Source organism: Wasmannia auropunctata, unplaced genomic scaffold, assembly GCF_000956235.1.
Source record: "Wasmannia auropunctata unplaced genomic scaffold, wasmannia.A_1.0 LD336032.1, whole genome shotgun sequence".
NCBI lineage: Eukaryota > Metazoa > Arthropoda > Insecta > Hymenoptera > Formicidae > Wasmannia > Wasmannia auropunctata.
This window is the reverse complement of record NW_012026858.1, coordinates 261845-286306: the sequence shown is the minus strand read 5'-3', so window position 1 is coordinate 286306 and position 24462 is coordinate 261845. Positions and strand designations below refer to the sequence as shown.

Below are 24462 nucleotides of genomic sequence, written 5' to 3'. Positions count from 1 at the left end.
TTTAAACTCTTAATGTTCTCCGGAACGTGATATCGTGATAACCTTGATTACATTACCTTGTAAATTAACATAGGTACTACAAAGCAACGGACAACTAAAGTACGAGCATTATTTTCCGTCGCTCGCTTGTATCTTTTTTCGCGAGAATAAATGACTCGTCTTGCAATTAGTTGAAATTCAACAATGCTTCTTCCACGTGGATTTAACGACGAAAATATAAATGCAAATCCCCGCTCGTTACATTTCTATTTTTCTCGTACTTCTGCTCGGTGTTTCTGTGCACGAGCCACAAAAAATACAGTTTTACAGTCGGATTATAAAAGAAGTGAATTGGCTCAAAGATTTTAGAGATTGTTGCAAAACTTTAAATTATTTTTCGTTTATTCGAAACATTATAAAACTTTTCGACCTTGAATGCATTTTACGAATAGTCCGTATTAAGAGCAACCGTCACTTGTAATGCTTCTTCAAATTTTATTCTTGATGTTACTCTTCTCAGTTTTCAAGTGCAACAAACATACATAGGTCTTGTGAAACGATAATAAGATAAATATGCACGTTGTTATGCCGGCTCTTTGATCCGAGCTTTCGATGTGTCTGGAGTATCTCGTCTAAGAAGAAATGCCATTTGCACGTTCATTTCAATTTCGTGCTTCTCGAGCACTAAGCTCGCTATCTACTCTTTGCAGCAAAGCTCTTTGATGGTCATGTTGTTTGACAAGTTAAGTCTAGAACGATTCTCTTTCCGAGCGTGCTGTAATGTGCATTTAGCCTCGTAATTTAATGAGAAATTCATTTAAAGCTGACATTTATATCTATCGGAAATTTACTGGCTAGATGATTAATTGATCGGAGAAAAGATTATTGGGTAAAGATTGGTTATTACAAAAATTAATTAACTTTTTACTTCCTAAGATCCACAGAGAGAAAATAAAGTTTAAAAAATTATTATTTGTAAAGATTTGATGTTATATATATTATTTATAAAGTGCATGTAAGAAATAACGATATACAACCAATGGATGTAAAAGTGGCCCGAATAAGCCACTAATTGTAAATAAAGAGCTTCATGTAAGTTTTAAAAAATAATGTTTCGACAATATTACACAGTATAGTGTCGGTTTTAGTGTTAAACCTGCATAAAAGTGTCATCGCTGTTAAGAGAGAAAGAGAGCGCTTTTATATACACATTGGCAAACAATGATATTTCATTGTTACCTATAATTTTTTAAAAACGCGGCTGGCTGCCTGTGCCAAAGGAAAACAAATTGTGCATGAGTAAATGTTTTCCCTAAAAAATTGAAATTTCGGCTAGAGGTCGCGCGTATACTCGTCATGTATTATGCGACCATCTGGTCTCGAGTTTTATGGTCGAGAAAACTTGGGATGTTCCGGGTGAATACCTTATGGATCAGACGGCCGTGTCAGCAACTAAATATTCCATGAGACCAATACATCGACGCTTTCGGCGTGCAAGAACGTGCCGTATTATTTATACCGGATCGGCAAGTTTGTTTCGCACGCGTGACAAGCGTAATCTCTGATCGATGATACGGTAACACGTCTGAGAGAATGGATAGATTCAGTGATAGAGCGGGACGGGAACTAATAGGAAGAATGGCGGGTGCTAGTGATACGGGATATGCGTGGCGAATGCAGGGCTCGTGGCAGCGTTTTGGCACGGGAATTAGAATTTCCACTTTGTAAACGCGTACAAAGCGCGCCCGTGAACGCGGAAACGGGTAATGTGGTGTGCGCTTACAATCGCAAACGGAATAGAGAGTCGTCGGTCGGGATATACGATCGGAGTAACGAGCAGCTGGAAAACGCGTAACGAAAACTAAAGCCACGGTCGGAAGTTGGTAAAAAGGATTTTCCCGGTGACCGGAGAGTGGTTGACCGGTTGACTCGACGTTTAAATCACCAGCGCGCCGCTCGTTTGTTCCGTTTGACAATTGCATTGTGAGTTTCAAAAAATAAAGAAAAAATTAAGGGATTGTGCAATGTACTCATCTGGACAAGTTCCTACATACATATAAGGGAAGGGGGAGGCAAATAGTGTCACTTTAACTTTCTCTTCTTTCCCGCGTCTATTTTACCACTACTCGTTAATAGAAAGACAGTTCTCAAGCATCTAATCATCTTCTGAAAAAGCTTTAAAAATCAAAAGCCAAATATAGCTAGCGGAAAAGTTTAAAATTCGTAAAATAAGGTAAAACCTGGATCTTTTTTTGATATTTGAAGTTATATTTTCTTAATTGCTGAATCGTTAAATGAGATCTAACCTATTCTATGTCATACAATATCTTTTTCCTCTATTTTTATATAATTCCTATGCTTGTATATTAATTTTATTTCTCTCAATAAAGTTTTAAAGGAAAAAGTAGCTTCTGGGGTGAATAATGACAATTCTTAGTTGGGTAAATAATGACAAGTCAAAAAGCTTTTTTAATATTTGAATATGATTTTTCTAACTCATTTGGGATAATATGAGATTAGTTACAAGGCAAGATCCAGAATAAATGTCATTTTTGATAAGAAATACTAGCAAATAATGTTACTACTATTATTTATCAGTAAATAAAAATTTACATATGGAAATTAATGTAAATTACCTTATCTAATCAAAATGTCAAAGAAAGATCGATTAGGAGTTAAAAATTATGTATTGTGTAATTGTCCCATAGGGTGTCACTATTTACCCATAGGGTGGAGCAAATAGTGACAAATGTAGGTTTCAGTTTTTATGAAAATCTAGCCCGTATACATGACTTATGTAAACTCTAATTAAGTTTTTTGTATACTTGAAAGTGGAAAGTACTCTTTTAGTGAAAAATCATATCTTGTAAACTTGAAATTAGCTTGTAGGGAAGAGAGGAAAAAATCTGTCACTATTTGCCCCTCCCCCCCACTTCTCTGAAAATACTCGTATATTAATTGTTCATAGAATATATATTGTTTGCCAATTTATATTCACGATATGAATTACAGAAATCAAATATTCAAGATATAATAATTCTTTTTTTTTTAAACGATCAAAATTTTTTTTTAATCAAAGTTTTTGTCTCAAATTTTTACTGCATCATAATTTCTTTAAACAGGAATACGAGCAGATTTAATTATTGTAACTATAAGTTAAAATGATCATGTAGTGATGCATATACTGGTCATTTACTATGATGCATATATCTTGCTTATTTGAAACAAATAGCCAAAGAGGGTAGATATTGATTGGCATTTCAACGAGGGGAAAAAGAAATTGTCTCGGAAAATCGAGATGTATCACACGTGCGTGCTCCCTAGAGCAAGTGATTACTAACAGTGACAAACGGTTTTTTTCTGTGTAACATATTAATTTATAGATCCAAACACGAATGAATGGAACAAATACGGAATAATTGATGAAGCCGTCGATTTCGAAAGAATCGTGCAATTTATATGGTATGAAAATACAATTAAAAGACTTAATTCTCTTTGCAAGGGATGTTCATGCTTTATTTGCTTAATCTGCTAATTGAATCACGTTCATAAAGGACGTAGCTCAGGATGTAGCTAATTGTTTAACTTGTTATGTACACATAAGCTCTAACTTATATATACCTATTTAACTTATATACCTATTTGTAAATTACAGCGTAACCCTTAGTTAATTATAACTGTTAGTTATTAACTTATAACTTATTAGTACTAGTGTTATCTCACTTATAAAACGTAACTACTTCAATGTAACTATGGCTGCACTTTGAATGTTGTTAGTTGCCTCATGACTCTACATATAAATTCTTGTTTGAGCTTTTTTTAATATTAAATTAAAGTTTTATCACTCTTACCAGGTAACTAAACGCGGCGATAAACGGAAAAACGTCATCAACGAATGAAAAAAAGTCGCTCAGATATTTTCTCGCGCGTGTCTCTTGCCCTTTATGGACCGTTTCACGGCTTGTTCGTTCTCTCAGGAAATTAACGTCTATCCGGCAAAACTCGCGCATCGACATAAACTGGATGCGATCGCGGTACTGAGACAGCTAGCTGTTTCCAATGGAAAACGTAATGAAAGCATCTCGGCGTCTCAAGAGACGATAGGGTTAATATTAATGTATCTAATTAGTCCACAAATTTATTCATATTTTTTGTATATATATATATATATATATATATATATGCTAATTCATTTCTGACATATTGTAGATCGAATAAGAAGTAATATATAAAGCATAAATAAAAAATTGTCAGGTAGCAAGTTACTTGATAATAAAAAACTATATATATTTATCATTAAAAAATGATTTTATCTTATTTCAAAATTTCTCATAGTCCAGAAAGGACTATACTTATTGTTAGTCTCGAGTGAACAGTCATGAGTCACATACCTATCAATCGATAATGAGCTATATATCGGTACTCACGAAATACAAAACAAAAGATTTTAATTGTCAAATTGAAGTCTTCGAATGTAAGAATCCTATCCTTCAAGTTTCTCTTTTTCATCAGAGTTCTCTAATGCAAAAATATCGTTGGATATGTGCGTGCGTGTATGTGTGTGTGTGTGTGTGTGTGTGCAAATATATCATCCAGGATAGCGCAAACGCAGTTCCGAGTACCAAAAATTATACGTTCGAAATATCCACACTAAAGATGTTCGCAAGAGTTAGATTGGAGCTAACTTCAATCGTATATGAAAGATCCTCGCCCTGGAGGAGCCGCCTTCATGATCACGGTAACCTTACGCAAGGAAAGTATTCTTTCTCGTTCCCTTACTTTGTTCAAGCCTTCTTATAAGTTAAGATCTAGAATCTTGAATACAAGAAAAACTTGCAGACGTTGCATAACAAAGCGTTAAGTATAAGTCAAACTAGTATTTGCGCAGTTCTATTTTCTTTCTTTACAGTATTTTCGCATCGCGTTGGGGGAAGAAAGAATCTTATGAGATTGAAAGTATCAGTGTTATTAAATTGATTATCAATTTAATATTGTGATATTTCTATTCTGGTTTAATTAAGAACTGCGTTAAAACCAAAAGTAACGGCGCGCAATTTATAAAACTATAAGAAAAATGTATATAAAAATCACATGAATTTTTAGTGAGCAACAAGACCCTGCTATGATCATCATTGGCCTATCTCGTGAATTTAATTGTGTTAAACACTGTATGCGCGGTTGGGTATATATATAATGTTATTATTTGCACTATCTGCATAGTTTCAAAGAAACACTGCTCTTTAGGATGAGAGCCTATGAATGGTAGGGAGACTCTCGCTTTCCAGGAACTGGCAAAAGAATTATCTGAGAATATTAAAAGCAGTTAAAATTATATAAATATATTATGAATATATTATGTATAATTTATATATAGTAAGCGTAATAAATAAATAAATAAAAATATATATATATATATATATATTTTGATATATATTTCATAAAACATAGTTAGGATATATATATATATATATATATATATATATATATATAAAACCATGTTTCAATGCTGTTTACCGAAACCTAATTTTACTAATAAAACTGGGAATAGCTCTTTTTTTCTCAGAGTAACACACACACACAACATACACATGTACGAAGAACCTGCATTTTAACATTTTGTATTTTGCTTAAAATATAAAATTACAAATATAGAATTTCACTTATTTATCGCATTAAAGGTTATTATCGTATTTATTATTGTAGTAAATGAAAAATATCCCTTAATAAATAGCAGCTGTCTACAATGATCAATCATTATGATTGACACACAACCTTTCGTTTTATTCAAGAGCGAAAAAATCAGTTTTAACAATTGTTGAACTATATTTATTATTTTTTGGAAAACTCAAATTGCGCGCATGAAAAGTAATATCATTCAATTGCGCATCGCACGATTTTACTCGATTTTAAGGAATGTACACGTAGCAAAAATGCAGGCGCGTTGCTGTATCAATAGTACTTTTAATTGCTCGTATGTGCGTGAAAAAGAATTTATCATTTAAAATCGTTGTGCGTTCACAAGTATGAAATCAAAATGTACCTAGTACGCAGTATTATGCGTGTTATGCTCGTTAGAACGACGGCATTGCGGTTTAGCAGATATTTGCCACTGTCAAATCGGAATTATGGTCGCATTCCGCATTTTGCACCATCGTGCGATGCATGCGAAAATGCGGAATGCAATGGCGATTAACCTTTTCTTCATTCCATCGATGCTTTGCAACCGAATTTACTCATTTCTGTTAAACGAGCTCTTTTAAAAGACTTCTTTTTCACGTACAAGGTCTTTTAACAATAGATTTTTGCTTCTAGTGTGATGTAATTGAATGGCGCAGCTGGCGTCCAATATAAATTTAAATTGATCGCACCTTTATACCTACATATTTGCATACAAGCTGTGTATCCGGTAGGCAAGTAACCCCAATTACTATTAGGATATTGTTCTGGAACAATTTTGCAATATGCTCATCTTGATTAAATTAAAGAAAGTTTCCTGACCGAAATACGAATGCGGCAATATTATGTTACTTGCATTTTCGATTAGAGTGAATACATTTTCCAGATTTTTCCGCAAGATAATTGAATGAAAAATAATGTATGTTTTACAATATACAATATATTTAAAAAGAGCGTTGCAAGAGCGAATAAAAAGAAATTATTTACTGAAATTTTCTTTGATAGCGAATATTCGTGGTCGTGAGATTTTCGAAACACGAGAATGTAAATAAAAGTCAATATTATCAATGTTTTATTTGTGATTCGAAATATTCGGCATATCTCTTATCGGCATATAATATAAAAAATCGTTCACTTTAAAAACAATATCAATCAATCAGTTATTCCTGAATGAAATTTTTATACCGTTGAACTTTTAATTGAAGTATAATTATCACAATTGAATCTCGTGATCAATATTCCTGTTAACGTTAAAAATCTCTAATTCTATTTATTTACTAAAATTGTAGCAAAGCTGAGATAAATTTTTAAAGAAAATAAAAATAAACTTTGTATATAAAAGTAAAATTTTAGTAAAAGTAAAAATATTTTCAAAACTTTTCAGATTCACTTTAGTTTTAATGTAAACATTTAGAGCACTTAGGTACATGAGCAATGAATATAATATATTTGATTATTAATTAGCATTTGACAACAAGAAGAAAAGAAAGATGGTTTCCACGTATCATTCTATATTTATTTACTAAGGCAAATGCGCGTCCGTTTATCATTCAAAAGCTGCTGAAAGCTCTGCTGATAGCATTTTACCGTGCGGCATAAAATACAGCGGCTTACATTATTCTTGATTTTTTGTGTTTATATAATGTCAGACGACAGAAAAATAAACGTTAAGATAATAGAAGATGAGAAAGGCAAGAAAGCAAAGATGAAAGAAAGAAAGGTCCGTTTGAAAGCGCTGGACGCGGTAATAACGCGTCACGGCGCAAACAATTTCTCGTATCCAGAGGAAAAACTGCGTTTGACTTTTGACATAACAACTCGTTCTTTTTTTTTATATGTGAACATTAATTTTCTCGTGCCACTATAACTAAAGCGAAAAGCTTGTGCTGCGATCTGTTTTACGATTTCCGTAACGTGAGTTACGATTGTTTCACCCAAATGCGCGCTTGCGATCTTTGACGTTTTATCTCGAATTTTACGGAAAATTTGTTGCAGAGCGTAAAAGACATCAATTTCAATGCTCTGTATAATATTTTAAAGTTTGAAGGTTAAATACTTAAACTTATTATTTTTATAGATTTAATTTTTCGTAATTTCATTTATATACGAGCATTCATTTCTCTTCGCTATATTTGTTGCGTCGTATTAATGTCCGTTATTCTTTATATTCCACTTTATATTCCAATTCAAATCTGAATCTATTTATACTAGTACATTTTCATTATCAATTGTAGTAAAGTATGTATATATTTGTTAGACTGAATTTCCTTTAAAATAAAGAAATTGAATAAAGAACAAATTTTCTTGTCCAATGGTAGTTCGCTACATATGCTCATAACGAAAGACTTCTCGGCAGATTTCTCATGGAGGTTATTATGAACCATACGCGCGTGAAAATTCACGGAGCACGAAATGTTTCGCAATTTTGTAATCAATTGCGTTTTATTACACCGATTTCTTACCGGCTCTCACGAAGGTAATCGTCATGGATTCTTTCACTTTGTCATGGAATCTTGAGTTGATGCGATCCATTCGATGATTAAATTCCTCTCTTATATTTCGGTAGGGAAGACACATTTCCTTATGGTTCCACCTGGGACACATGGAAATTCCATTAAAACTACACCGTATCAATGTTCTTCTTCTCTGTTATCTCCCGTATGAGGGACGACCATTAGTTTTGACACAGATTTATTTTTCACTGTACCCAGGAGTATGCATTTGAGGAATATTTTTATATTTTTATTACTTAAACGGGAAATTAATTGCTAGACGTTAACAGAATACGATTAAATTAAAGAGAGTATTATCAAATAACTAATTCAGCAAAACTTACGTTAGTAATGAAAAATAATAAGGATTTTCGTTACATATATAAATTGACGTAATTAGTGTAATTACACATGAAACATTGTATCTCGTATTATAGTAATTGACTCATTTACGCAACGAAGATAATGTCTCTCGTTGCACGTTAATAATTTAGTAAAAAATATTGAAGCTCCGCTTCGCAGGACGCAAAATCTTGATGCGAATATAGCAAATGGTTTTATCTTCATTTGCTTAAAACGTCGAATAATCCTCGCATAAAGGAATCGTTTTAGCTCGCCAAGGCCGAATTGAAATTTTGCGACTTGGAATTTAAGGAAGGCACGTTTTCACGGCAAAAACCAGACAATTAGGTTTATTATTCATTCGAGAGAGTTTGCACTTTGATATACAGATACCGCTTTGAATTGTAAAAGATGAATTCTTGTAACATGAATATCTCGCAAATTCTCGGATATTTGATTATGCGAATTCGTTCAAAGCTCGTTCTGCGACTTTGCTATAACTGTAAATGTAACTCGCTAGTTCGACGCGAAGAATTTATAGTTTGATAAGATTCGTAGTACTAACTCGAGATTTATGCAGGAATGAAACCTGCGGGCTAAACGATCGACATCGTTCACTTCCTTGACACTAAAATGTGCACCAGACTGCTATAAAATTTCGATTCGCCGCTTCTCGTGTAAAGTGCTCTTCTTTTACCTTACGGATGCAAATAATTTATTTCACACGATTAAATTCTCACGAAATCGGATTGTTATCGTGTTGTTTTTGACTAGATTACAAAAAAAAATCGCTATAGAGTAACTACCCGTATATAAGAAAAGGATTATTTAATTAGATAATTATATTTATTTTTTAATGCTAAATTAAAAGTCTGTTAAAATTTAAGATGATATTTCTTCACGATATATTTATTTGCGCAAGCGAGTCATAGAAATAATTGGTATAACAACTTACGTTTTATTGTTTCGCTTTTCTACGGATTTAATATTGCAATATTTGAACTTTAACATTTTGCAGGAACAGTTTGCTGAACCGAGAGATTTATCGACGGTTCTCCTTCGAAACGCGATTCATTATAACGATTAATTACGTAAGAAAGCGCAAGCAACGTGTGGAATATTTCCACTCATTTACCTTCCATCGTGAAAGTTAATTGGAAAGCGCATGAAGTGTGAGGGTTGATACTTATCACCTCCTAGAACGACGATCACTTCCATTAATGACTGTCGTTGTTCTTCGTTTTCCGCTTTCGCCCTATCAGCTGGTAGGGGACGGGCTTTCCTCGTCGATTGAATTTGCGTAACAGCATGATCGAGCTTTTTCTGGCCGACGACTCCTCATTCTTTTCTCATGATTTTACTTCTACGTATTGCCCTCTTTGAGAGTTGATCGAAAAGTGTTCTTTTTTCCCAAAAACCAACACTTGATTGCACATCTTCAATCATCATTGATAAATATGATATTATTCTAATTACGATAAACTCATAGAAAATAATAAAATAATTTTAACGGTTTATTACACTTATTGTTAGTATATATATTAAATTATAAATAATATTTATATAATAGTTAATTACACAGTTTATTATATCATAATAAACTAATTAATTTTACGCATAAGTTGCTTAAAGTTATAATTTTTTTTTAATTAATATTTTTTGTCCAAATAAAAAAAAATATTTCCATTAAAACGATATTGAATTTGATAAAAAATTTACTATTACAAAATGTGATATAAATTACTATAATTATATATATTTTATATATATATATATATATATAATTTATATATATCGATCTGTTGTATATTTATTACACAGATTTGCTACAAGAATCTAATAAATATGCCATTGACATCATATTCAATTTTGAGATTGTGCATTAGGAAATATTAATAATTTGTGGCTGTGAACCACGCTACGTTATCCGAAAACAAATCCAATTGCCATCGTCTGGATGCGATGCGGCATTAGTAATGTAACAATAATGGCGGCGAGGCGGAGAAATGTCGTACGAATAATTAATGTAACGCGATTCTCTAATGAAATTGGAATCCATTCTCTGTTACAGTAAATATAGAGCTATACGATTCAAACTATTATCTCCGCACAAAGTTTACTTTCTGAGTGTAATATTTCACTTGCGGAATATATAGTCCGACATGTCATGCGGTTGTTCCATCTGTCTGTTTAGAAAATTAATACCGTCTCTGTTTCTTGAATGTTATTATAATTAAACAGAGAACCTCGTAATTATATGTCGATAATGGCAGTGTAAACAAAAGCTATTTGAGTATATAATGATGTAACATGATTCTTTGGTTAGCTCGCTTTTTCTTTTTTTCAAATTTATTAATGGGATGATATCTTTCATTCTGAGTTTTTTATTTGCAATCTTAAATAACTTCATAATTAAAACACAATTATAAATGTTATGAACGCAATATTCATTTAACAATAATTAAAAGAAAACATGTTTAATTTTTTTTTGCATTTTAGATAAAAAAATTTCTTTAAAACGATTTCTTCGCTGACTTATTCTTTGATATAATTACGATATACATACAATATACATATATAAAATATATAATAATATATAATGTATATTATTATAATATATCACATATAATCTAATAAAGAATTATCAAATCATTGTACAATTGCCAATTTGATATACGATATTTCAAAATCCATGAAAAACGTTTCATGCATTATATTCCGATTGTTATCGTTGTCGTGAAATATTCATGGTTTTGGAAATTACAATTTATAATTATTTTCATCTTAATTTCATTCCAACCGAATTATTTATGAATAGACAGATATGAATTGTTCTTGCAAATTGCTTTCGGAGAGCTTGCAAGGAGACGTTAAGTGGGTCAAAGTCGCTCCGTAGCGAAAGCTCTTCGTCAATATGTCAAGTACAGATTCTTTTATAAACTTGGAATCGCCGCGGCGGCGGGCGTTACGCCACGTAGTATCGCAATGTTGTATAACATCGCGAAATGAAGCACGCGCCGTTACCGAGCGCGCAATTTATTCACATCGTTCACGGCGCTGAAAAAGCGAGCGGCGATAATTAAGAAGCGGTCAATTTCCGTCGTCGTCTCTCTGCGGCGCAACAGAGGAGTACGGGGACCGCCGACTATTACCTGTCGCAGTACATGCAATATCGGTCGCCGCTGGCTTAACACGCTCATTAATAATCGTTCCGGCTGTTGTGGTTTTTCCGTCGCGCCGGTGGACGGAGAGTACGACCTGTTTTTCACGATAGCGCAGACCCCCGTCGCCGAGTCCTCCTCGTTTGCATTTTCTCCGAATGAGAGACGACCTCGTACTTTCGTCACTCGTCATTGCGCCTCGTAATTTCCATCTCATTTCGCTCACGGCGGCGCTTAAATGCCACTCCCGCGCGCGCACATCCCGACTGCGTACTTGGAGACAAATGCGACAGATAAGGCAGATGGACGGACATTAGGCGGCTGATTTGCTTTCATTTCTGTTACGTGTCTGTTAAAATATAACCCTCGTCACAGCGGAGGAGTCCCTCTCCCCGGTTTCTTTATATACTTAAAAAGAGAAGGCTGTAATCCCCATCGATATCTAGAGGAGCAGGATACCCTAATGGCCTAATACTTCGTAAAAGGATATTAAGTAGATCGAAGTTCCCCGTCGGTAAAATTTAATAATTTTGATCTTAAATTTAGTAATAGCCTTCTTGGCGTATATAGGTCATTAGCCGTCGCGTCTTCAATTTTTGAAATAGGATTTTTGTAATATTAATTCTGAATTTGTGAATTTGTGAATGAATAAAATCTGCTTGAAATTAAGCATAGAATAAGACTTTAAGGTATATATACGTGACAAATATATTTTATTAGTTTTTCTCGTGACGTTTCAAAGGCCAGCTTTCGTTTCTTCATTAATCATTCGATGCAGGAATAGGTAGTGCACAATATGTGCCATTAAAGCGGCTAAGGTAGAAAGAAATATTGGCACGTGATCAGAAAGATCGATCTTTTTCGGTTTGCTTTAATAACGGACTTGATAAAGAATACGCTTTAGGGATATTTAATTTGTTTTTTCTTTGATCGAAGGACACACGAAACGTGCACAGCATGCGGGATTATTAATTTCCCGAATATATAGAAGAATTCTATATTTCTTTTATGTATCAAATAAAAGACAACTAGGAAGGGAAAGAGAAAGTTTTTTTGTGCAAAAATTCATGAAAGATTGACTCTGAAAGATTAGTCTATTACAGTGCTTCAGTTTCGCTGATTTTATTATTGCTTATTTTTATTGTTATTTCTTATTACTGTAAATAAATATTGTGTTCTTTATTTTGAACTGTAGCACTTTAAAAATTATTGATTCTCTATAATCTGATTTTTTCTTTTACGCACACACACATTAATCCTAAAAACAGAAAACAATACCCATATAAAATAATACTGCTACAATTATATTGATATAATCTGAAAGCTTATCTCTTTTTTGGATAACAAATTATTTCGTCTTAACAAATATTAAAATCTCTCAAAATCGCGACACTGTAGTAATTCGAAATGAAAAAGAATAGATTGATTTTTTCGAAAATAGTACAGTTATATCAAATATAAATCCCTGAGTGGATTTAACGTAATCTGTTATGAATCTTTTATATTTTCATATGGTTTAGAAATGTTATTATTAACAACAGCAGAGTGCAGATCAAAATCATATAACAGAAAATATTATACGTATATTGTTACCAATTTATAAATATTGTGAATAATATATATAAATTGTATGCACTGCGTTATAAAAAGAGGTTTCTAAGTTACACGGTCCAATCTTGGTGAAAAGTTTGACCACGGTAACCATTGTTCTATATCGAGAACGTATTACGCGCACGAAAGGACGCGCTTCCGTCTTAGTTTCAGCTTTCTCAAAGTATGCTGACCTCGTTGTGAACAGGACCGTTTAACTTCTGATGGGAACCAAATCAATTGTAGCTCTAGTGACAAAGACTCTGATACAACTAGATACAGCTCGGCATCCCGACTGACTTGTGACCCGTGAGAATTTAATATTCTGCGAATTTTTCTCGAGAACGCGTGTATCGAAGAAATATCTCTCAATATACTTCAAAATTGTTTAAGTTCTTTGTTTTCTTTGATTTTACGTTATTTATTTATTTTGTACCGAGCTGTCTGTACTGTCTTCAAATGCAATTTTCAATTGTATATTTATCTATCTCGATCTAAATCGATATCATTATTATTTATTATCATCGATCGAGTGGAGTCCATAATACTGATGTGATTGTAAATAAGAATGATAGAAACTTTAGAAATAAATTGTGAAGTTGGTCAGGCTAGAGACGATGAAAAAGTTATGATATAGTTGGATCGATTGATTTTACTGACATTCGAGATAGTGCGTCGCATTGGGTTGTCACTTCCACTTCAATAAAATATAAAGATATAGACAGTAGATCGAAAGATAGTAATCCTTATACTGTTGAGATGGAAACAGCGAAATAATGTTGTCTTGTATTTAATATTTGTTCTATAAAAAGTCCAAAGACATATCGATATTACGACGAATCTTATTTTTCTTCAAAGCTATATATAAGTATTAATAATATAAAACGTATGTCTCATTATATTATGAGAAAATAATATAAAAAACACATATATGTATAAAATTGCAATAAAGTAAGCAAGTGTAAACTTTTTTCTAAATCTATATAAATGAGTAAATTTTACAAAAATTATGTTATAATTTAAAGAACTAGAAATTGGAGCAAAGCGGGCGACAATTTCACTTTTAAATGACGAGAACAATATATTACAGATGTACCATTTATTTTATTATGATTAAAAGTAAATACATCGTGGACAGATCATTTTGATCAAGACTTATATTTATAATTATAATTCACATTCTTTACGCTTTTTTACTTTCGAGCCTATCGCCCGTAGCTTGATACATGCATGCTCTTGTAATATATTACTTTTTAATTACGTTACAATTTTCAAGCACGCGTTAGATATATTGTATAGGATTCATAAACGCGTTGTTCTTGCAGCATCCTCTCTGTACGTTTTGATTTATCCTGTCGACAGCTTTTCGATCGCGATGATGGAAGCAACACGATGACGCATTCCCGGCATTGACGGCTGGAGCTTCTGAAAAATAAAAACGAAATTTTTATCTCGTGAAATGTAATACAAAATCGATGATAGGAGGTTACTAGAGAAATTGTTTATTTTATTGTCGCTATATAACAGATATTTTATGTTATCCGTATCTGAATATCGTTTTTTAACGAGATTTATTAACGTTATTATATAAGAAAAATATAAATTTGCCTAAAAAAATACCTTAAACTAAAACAATTAGACAAACAGAATCCGTAGATTAAAAGGAACATTAAATTTTTGGAATATTTTATTAATAATTACATAATTTACTATAATTAAGTACACAAAATTTAAAATATTTCTTTATTTTCAAGAGTACTCTTATTTTACATATAATAATATATTTAATTAATTAAACATAATGTGTTTAAGTGTGAACATTAATTTTTTTATAACCATGAAAAATTTAAAAATTTTTTCTAAAAAAATTATTTTTTAGGAAAAAATGATAATAATAACCGATTAATAATTATAGTGACGAAGAACCGACTCAATTATAATCTTTACTTTACCGCGATAATTTTTTTATTTTATTATCTCACAGAGAATGTAAACTGAGCTCGATCGAAAGTACATCCGATTCTATGATACCAAAAGAAAATTTACTTTACGTTATCCAACCGTTAAAGTAAATTTTCTTTTGGAGAACGTTAGGCTCTCTATGTTTGTACGAAAAATTAAGTATTTCTACGTTGAAATAAAAAAATGACATTGATTAATCAGCAAATGTGGCGCAGCTGTGTTTAACCCCTTCGCTTACGAGAAGTTTGATCGAAGCGAGCCGACGATGCGTTGAATATTAACAGCCATCGATTTTGCCCTCTATACTCGGAAAGAGAGAGGAAAGGGAGGGGTGCACTTTATGCGCAGCTTGCAATCTACGTTGCTAATGCGTTTCATTACGCACAGAATAACGAAAATTGCGAACACGGGTAAAACTCGGTCGAATTATTGTAAATTTAGGTATTTAGACCATCGCTCGGATGCTTTCAGAATAACTCTGTTTTATTCCTGTCATATTATCTCATTATCATCAAGGGATCCATTACTTTCGAATGAATATTTCTAACAATTTCGTAAGTGCACGCACGGCGCAAAAACGCGATGGATTATGCGTTCATTTTAAACAGATGACATATTATTGTATTATTCGAAGCTTCTAGCTATTGTAATTAAATTTAATCTAACACGGTAACACGTGTTTATGATAGCGCAAAGAGGATTTTAATTTAAATTATAATAACTTTGTTAGTTATAAATTTTATCTCAAATATACGATTTTAGAATTTTAGAATGTTACATGAACGGAGTTCTATTCTGAACTCTTCATGCAGTATTATATTCTTGAAAGTAGAATGTAATATTGATAGTATAATCAAAGATTCAAAGGACAATCAACGGATAAAGCAAGCTAGTCTAATCCGACACGGCAAATTTCGTTCTTTGCCAGGAAAAGCAGAGAACACTCTACAGGTTACACATTGAATTCGGTGGTTCCTTTGGCAAAGTACTTTGCGCAAAGCATTCTATCTTTCTGTAGGTGGACGGGACATCAAGTCAGATTGTCGATCGCAATGATCGACGATCCGAGCGCAATGCAATTTCTCAGATGTTAGCGTTTGAATATGGAACAAACGTCAGTCGACCTGTCATCGTGATACGCACAGTTCCATCATTTTGCATTCCATCATTTATACCTCGCAAACTGAAGTACGCGAGACTGTCGTCCATGCCTCTGACAGTTTATTAAATACTTTTCATTTTTCAATATCTTCAACTTTTTAAGTCTTGTTTTTACAAACAGGGATCTTTTTTATCATTCTGAGCCTAGACTTGAAAAGAGATCGAGACTTAGAAACCAGTATAGACACTTAAACTCTATTTTTTTAGTTTTTCGAACAGTTCAATAAATCATGAAGAGATACGTTAATTAGTTAATAATAATATATTAGAATCAAAGTTGATTTTAATATAATATAATATAAACAAAATTGGTATTCTAAAAAATTTACTAAAATTTTGGTAAATGACACCAGAACTAGAAATACGAATTAATGGGACGTGGTTCTCTTATTTCTTCGAAGGGAATCTATTTCACTGAGCAAACATTCAATTTTTCATTTCTCAGAATTTTCTGAAAATAGTGCGAAGTACACATCTTTTGTATATCCAAACAGCCGTGTCAAATATGCAAAGATCGAAATGTAGGCGTCAGCATCTGACGCGGCAAATGCAATATGTAAAGTTTGTTGAACGTGTTTGATTATCACACATGGAATTCGGCAAAGATGAGTAAATGTTCGGCCATCAATTGGAAATTGTTGATCTCGAGAGCAAGTAATTCAAGGAAACTACCACGTGATTAGACAATGTTTATGTAGGAATCCGCGATAGTCCAAACATTCACCATTTAATTGGATTGATTCGAAGACAAAAGAAGATTTTAGTGGAAAATTACGTTGTATAATTATATTTTCTTGCATTTATCTTGTTTTGCAGTTTCTTCAATTTATCATTCTAAAATTGCGATATTTCGCAACTATATATTTTTGTAATTCAAGATACACGCGAATCTGAGATTTACCATGTTATAATTCGGATTGCATAATATCAGAAGCAACAGCGTGGTTGTAATATTAATTTTAGTTTGAAACTAAAGTTCGAAACTCTTGGTTAGATGTTGAACTTTACTCGTTCGGTATTTTTAGAGGGATGCAGGAGATGCATGCGATAACATAGCTCTTCGCGAATCGATCTTCTCCGTAGCCCACATTTTTCTTTCCTGTCTGTAAAATCTCGGAATCAGTATAACTAATGTATCATTTACGCTCGTGCACTTTAATTTACTTTACTCTTACAAAGTATCCTTATATATCATTGGCTATTTCAATGATTATTATCGATGATATTTCTCATTTACTAATGCCTGACACTTTTAATTTTTCACAATGTATTTACGTTAATTATAAAAATAATTATTATAGAAATTCCTATTTAATGCTGTGTAAATTCTACCACTTATCCATTGCATTGTTATAAATATTTATTATTATTATATTTTATATAGAGAACTGGATTTGAATTTAACAAAATAATTTATCACAAGAAAAAAAATAAAGAAAAAATAATTTATCATTTATGTATTAATATATACGAAAGATGAAGAGAAGATATGCTATAAGAATTTAGAGTCTGAAAACTCAGTTCAAATCAATACTCGCAAACGTGGAAAGCATTTACAGAACACGTAGAAGATTGTTTGTGTACCTTCGACAGATTGGTTAAATTTCCGTCAAAACACGCCAATCGTAGGGAGTTCATAGGACGTGCGCGGAAAAATTTGATTGCCGCAGAAACTGCATCGGATGCATCAGGTACTGAAATATGACTTCCTGGTGTGGTTAATTCCGTACCACTATTTCGAGAGAAATACGTGCGCGCGAGTCCGTAGTAAAGCGGTAAAATACCGATTCCGTTAGCGCTCGGCGTTTTTCACGCCGAGCAATGTCATCGATAAATTAAAGCACGCTTTTAACGAGAGAACGCGATTGCGCGCGATGTCGTTCGACGACTAATTGCAATCCGCAATTAAACCCTTTCCGCAGAATATGAGATGCGCAGGAACGCTGATTGACATATTTTATTAAGCATTACATGTTCCTGTTTTTATTTAAATATAATTGATGCTTATTCGAAATCATGCGCGAAGTCATGCGTTGCTTTCACGTGTCTTTCCAATAATGCTGCTACTATCACTTTACATGCGCGATGCAATTTGCGATTTCTTCACATTCAAAGTAAGTCACAAGACTTGTGATATATGTAGACTAAGTATGTAATATTGCGTCTGGAATACCTGCTCGCAATATACACTTTATTGCGAAGTGACTTGCAATCGTACAGTGTGAATAAAAAAAATTTCGTTGCGCCGTCGCGAAGAATGAGAGTTTCTGTATGTCTCTATAGCGTGTCTATAAATATTTATGAATTCATTCGTTTCATGCGTACATTAAAAACTGCGAGAGTAGATTAATTAGGTACATAAAGCTGCATTTTAGCAAATAAATCATTAGAGCAATGATACAATTTAAATTACCAATGAGCTAGTAAATCAGTGAAAATCAGAATTAAATTACAAGAAAATTGATTAGTATCGCGAGATTCTGTACAGTTTTAATTACGTGTCCACGATAATCGTAATCAGTATTTTTGATTTAATTTAATTGACATTTTTCGGGTAATTTAGATTGTAAAATTAACTTGATTAATCAAACGGAATTAAACATAAATGCGTTTAATTAAAAGGTATTTCCAATTGATTCACTGAACTATCACGTATTCTCTGTCTCTTCCTCTTTTTCTCTCTGATCGCTGATAAATTTTTTAAATACTTTGCAGATATTCACATTTATTACGACATATATCCTTTCAGAGATATTTTATTGCAATATGTTTCATATATGACAATTTTGTCTGTCGGTCTGTTTTAACAAATATTGACTATTAAAAATAGTTTCAGTATAAAATAACTACAAATGAAGTCGATAATACTAGACAGTATAACTTTCAAAAATATTTTTCTAAATAACTTTTTATGTTCCAATATTATATCTTTCATATTTTTATAACACGTAAATATGTCACAATATTTTCATGATAATATTGTTTCCAATAGTTTATTTATAAAATATATTTTTAATTAGGCTTTATTTAAAACTTTTTATAGAATCCACAGTAATGTGTTTCGCGGTTTTTTTTACATTTTTTGTACAGTAGGTGAATGTGATAAAAAGCAAACAAAATACAATAAAGGCAGGATAACGGGCGACCTGGGTCAATCGGTTGAAAGGACATGGTAGCGCCTAAAGAAACACCTTTTGTGGCTTTCATGAAAAAGGATACCGTAATATAAACCACCCATTCTTATCCGTAAGAATATACGAGCTCTTTATCTCGGTACTTGCTGAAACGTCAGGGTTTCGTTCCGTTAGTAGTACATCAAACCTACTATTCTAGCTTCTTGGTAAGAGAACCAAGGTAAATCACAGGTATTTTGTCACTTGTTCGACATCGATATCGAAACATAAAAAGGTCAAATAATGAAAAAGACCAAATATGTATAGTTATTTTTAAGTTTGACATACTTATCTCGCTTGTTCTTACTTAATGTTATCTTAAATTTCTTTGAATCTGGATGTGAAAGATTAATTTGATCACGTTATATATATGTATACTCGAAAAAATATTTCTTTTTCTTTTAATTAAAATACAAATTTAAACAATTTTCCTAAAAAGACTAAGTTATAGCGGGGTAATTTGGATAATAGTAAGCATTTGCAAGAATTTCAGAAAAATAAGAGATTTTAAGTTACATTTCATTATATCAATGTCTGATATAATGAAATAAATCTTAAAATTTCTTATTTTTCTGAAATTCTTACAAATGCTCACTATTATCCGAATTACCCCACTATTCAAGTTATCCCGCTGTACCCTATTATTGGAAAGAAACGCTATGCCTAATTAATATTAAACTATGACTATTTATATGAAATAATTTTGATTATAGATAATAAAATGTGAATGTGAATTTTTTTTAAAAATGCACAAACGCTCTTTTTTTGCTACCGTGCAAGTCGCCTTCGAGAAGGAAAATGATCGATCTGAATCAGCCTAAATATTCGAAAACCACAACTTTTATGGGTCGTAAAAACGATCTGAAGATATAATAAAGAAGAGACCTTGATATTTTAACGGCGCGATGCGGTCACAAGACCATGAATAGCGTGAATACCGACGTTAATATCGCATAGTAGTGAAGCAAAAATTGTACATTCTCGATATATATTTATTAATATGAAGGAATAATCACGTTGAGGGCGCAGTCGAATCATCGCTGTCTTCGCATGCAAATAACCGGCATCCCAAGAGATAATTACGTCGCCATTTAAGAACGACATTAACCATCGTTTTTGATTCCTACGCGAATGTACGTCATTGAGTGCATCTCTTGTACCAAAAACGCTGACACATTCGTTCCTTTCCACTCACTCCAATTTTTTCGCGCAACTCGTGCAAAGCCGCAAACTCATCTTGGAAATGTTCCATTTCTGTTTATGTTCACGTAGATTGCTCATTCAAGCTCCGACATGTTTTCATTAAGGGATCGCAGACGACAAGATAAAATTCGATTTGCGAACGAGAATCGAGTCTTAATGCAAATTAATTAATATCATTTTATAAACTGCAAAAATTTATATAAATCTATATTACGTTCATTAGTTATTTCATTCATTACGGATAGAATGGATAGATGTTATAGCTCTTTTAATTAAATCTTAATTGCTACAATAAATTTATAATATAACTGTCATGGCGGCATCGCAAATAAACGAAGCGATTGTCCGCATTAATGGATTAAAGAGTAATATGAATTCTATATTATAATTATTAATGCAAGCGATACATATATTTTTCTCGAAACAATGGTATCTTACGCAGCTTACTTCGACGGTCTTAACTTGACAATTTCTTAGAAAAAAATGCAATGTGCAGGCGCGCAAACGAACCCCCGGAGATATATTTCATTGAAAACCAACTGCGTCGGACGTATTATTTATTCCGACGACAAAATCGATCACCGAGTTTTCTCCTCTTGCGAGAGAGCTGCCGTCGAAGGGCTTTGGCTACATGCGAGCGATTTTCCGTGCTTTCCCGACGCGGTTTAGCGCGATGTCGATTGCAGCGCGACACGAGAAATATCCATCTGAGGGAGCTCTTTTTTTTATCGCGACTTTTTTTTCCACCGCGCGACAAAAGAACGGCCGTGGACGGTCGAGACGGTAAAACGAGGCGAATAATCGCGCGGCGTCCCATCAGCGACGTCGCCGCGTCGTTTCGAGAGTCCGTCGTCGCCAGGCGATTTGAGTGCTCGAGAGAGAATAGCCAGGTCCTCTTGGTTCTCTCGGATTACAGAATGGCGTAGGTATCGCGACTGCCATTTGTCAGTCGCGTAGTGGTGAGAGATCCAGCCTAAGAGCGTCGGGGGCAGCGCGTCGGAAAGGAAAAATAAAAAGCTCCGGTCTCGCGTTACGCGACAAAAACTCACGGGAAGATTTAAGTTGGAAAAGTCACGGTGGCTGGGCGAACACGTGCTTTCCAATGACTCGATCGCGAATTTTAAAATTCCGTTCGTTATCCTCGAGAGTTTTATCTCGACGACTGTCGTCACGCGCATAGTACACGTGCCGGAATATCGAGCGGGCATCCGTTGTTGAGGGTACACTCCCTTATCTCGCATCCTGCCGCTCGCGCCTTATCCTTCTCGACGCGTATATTGCGCGAATTGTCACGTATATGCGCTTCCTGCACCTCCGCCGCTCGTTCGTCGAATAGAATCTCGAGATTGTACACGTTACATATTGGGTAAAAGTGGCGGGCGGGAGGAAAGTTAGCGCCCGGAGTGAGCAAACTCTGTAATACTGTTCTGCAAATAATGCCGCGCCTGCACGACTACTGCAGGCTTCTGCAGGCGGAGGAACATGTAACGCTTGATAAACGCAATGAGAAGCAAAGCGAGGAACAAAATAATGTAATTTGACGAGTCGCTTTAGACGATTCGCGCATAATAATTCGTATTTCGTGGCAAAGAATTCGAAAGTGGGACAGAATTCAATTTACAATTTTACACATGTCCACCACACACGTCGATATATTACATTTTTAATGCATGCAATATTTTGCATACGCATGCACTTCTGGCTCTTTTACGGTTTCCCGTAATGTATGTACGTAAAATTGTAAATAGGATTTTACGTGTAATTCAAGAGTTTTATATGATATCGATCGTATTGTTTTGTTTATTATATCTACGTGCCATATTAAATCGCGCGTGTGTGAGTTACATTTGCATATGCATTATCTGAATGTTACAGTTTCACACTCTACTCGCATTCACTATCACACAGTTTCTCGAGATAACGAGACATTGCAGCATAAATCGCGTTTTCATAATGGTATCTATATTGCATCTGTGTTACATGCCGTAAATTCGATTACTTTCCGGAACGACCGAGCGGAGGAGCTTACAGAATTTATAGGGACGATAGTAATGTGTAAACTCTTGTAGAAAATGAACAACTTCCGTTTACGTTTTGCCGCACGGTGCAAGAATCATAATGAAAATTTTACTGTTTCTTTATTGTTTAATTAAACGTACAGAGGAAAAATGATTTTTAAAAAATACATATGTCGGAGGTAATTACATTTTATGAGAGAAAAAAAAAAGAAAAAAATTAAGTCAAATTTAAGTGTTCTTTTAAAACAATAAGTTTGATACTGAGATTTAAATAAATCAAATTAAAGCCTGCTAATTTTTAATGAAACATTAATGATTCAAAATTAAGGAAATTTTGAAGATTTGAAAAGAATCAATGTTTTTGAAGTTATTTATAATAAATCTTTTTTAGTAGAGACGTGTCTCTAAAAAATCGAGTTTGAATTTGTACTGTGATCCAGTATGCATATATAAGTTCCTCTATGCAAATTCCTTTGTGTAAATTGGAATAAATTTACGTATATTTCCAATAGTGGCTTTAGCCTTTTCCGTAAGACTTATTTAGCTCTATTGACTTTAAATCCCTTTTCCTGCAACGACCAATGCATTTTAATGGATGATAAACGAAACGATCTGTGTGCTAGAGTGTCCTACGTATATATGTGTGTGTGTGTGTGTGTGTGTGTGTGTGTGTGTGTGTGTGTGTGTGTGTGTGTGTGTGGGAGTTAAACACACGCGCGTTCGAGCTTACGTAATTAATCCCGCGTGAGACTGCACGGTCGGGGAGGGGGAGGAGACGCGCCGCGCTAATTACCCGCTTCGCGCTCGACCGCCTTCCGCGCGTGTATGTATGATACGTGGACACGTTTGTGCGCGCTTACATGCATGTGAGAATCAGGCTTGTATGCGTGTTGCATGCATGTGTGTGTGTGTGTGTGTGTGTGCGCGCGCGCGCGTGTGTGTGTGTGTGTGCGTATGCGCGGTGTGTGTAGATCCGACCGCGAAATATATATTTTAATCGCGAATAATCAACTTTGAAGCTAAACGAGGAGAGGACAGGAACGCGGAGGTATATCCGTTTCACTTTTAATCCACAAAATCGGACGTTTAATTTTATAAGTTACAATTTCATATTTCCACATGCATTTTTAATTTCATACGCGTCCGTGAAAATTTTACCTCTCGCCAGAAGTCATTTGATCGGATTGTGATCACCGCATACAAGCAGGTCACAATTACCGAAAGGTAGTAAAACTTGGGTTTATGTTAAATCGCGTGAGTTTATCGCGTGTAGCCGCTCTTTAAAGCGGAATTGATAACGCGACTTTAATCTTCGTCCTTATCAAATTACATATATCATGACTTTTATGATTATTACTTGTATTCAAGGGAAACAATAATTTATTTAGTGCATTTTATTTGAGATTGTTACCTTTAGTTCTTTTTAGTTTTTTTTTTACGATCAAAATACGCTCTTTAAATAACGTTTCTGACATTTGTACATACAATGTAATGAATCGTTAAGAGAACCGAGAGAATCGTTATTGTTGAATCGTTGAATCGAAGAGTAGAGAGGGAGAGAGAAGAATGCTTCACGCATTCGCGAAATGATAAATAAATATTAAAATTTTAATAATAATATAAAAAGCAATCAAGAGAGATAAGGAGAGAGAGAGAGAGAGAGAGAGAGAGAGAGAGAGAGAGAGAGAGAGAGAGAGAGAGAGAA

General features: G+C 33.7%; 1 protein-coding gene and 1 long non-coding RNA gene across 2 annotated transcripts in view; one reads left to right on the top strand and one right to left on the bottom strand.

The window, feature by feature from the left end:
• The window catches only part of LOC105452403, a 70692-nt gene that overhangs the window by 32571 nt on the left and 13659 nt on the right, over window positions 1-24462 (top strand). The gene's annotated exons all lie outside the window — the stretch shown is intronic.
• Window positions 14383-24462, bottom strand: part of LOC105452404 (prolactin-releasing peptide receptor-like) — a 70666-nt gene continuing 60586 nt past the window's right edge. The window contains exon 4 of the mRNA XM_011693461.1: window positions 14383-14665. The gene's annotated coding sequence lies outside the window, so the exon portion shown is untranslated. The remainder of the gene's footprint in view (window positions 14666-24462) is intronic.